Below are 363 nucleotides of genomic sequence, written 5' to 3'. Positions count from 1 at the left end.
ATACCACTATCATTCAAATATATGCACCAACAACCAGAGCCAAGGAAGAGGAGATAGAAGATTTTTACCAACTTTTACAATCAGAGATTGATCGAGAAGAAGTGGAATGGTAGGAGACTATAAATCCATGGAGCAGCTGGTGGATTTGAACCACAAACAAACATGGCCTTTGGGTTAGTAGTGCAACTCTATGGATCCCACCAGAGAGTTGTTATTAGGTTCTGTTGAGTCAAATATGACTCTTAGCAACCCTTATGAACAAAAGATCTGAACCCTGTACTATCCTATCCCATCCTCATAATTTCCAACTTTCTTGAGCCCATTGCTGCAGTCACTGTGTAAATCCGTCTAGTTGAGGGTCTT

This window comes from Elephantulus edwardii, unplaced genomic scaffold (assembly GCF_000299155.1).
Source record: "Elephantulus edwardii isolate Elephantulus edwardi_28Jun2011 unplaced genomic scaffold, EleEdw1.0 scaffold00100, whole genome shotgun sequence".
Classification (NCBI taxonomy): domain Eukaryota; kingdom Metazoa; phylum Chordata; class Mammalia; order Macroscelidea; family Macroscelididae; genus Elephantulus; species Elephantulus edwardii.
This window is presented reverse-complemented; position numbering follows the sequence as displayed.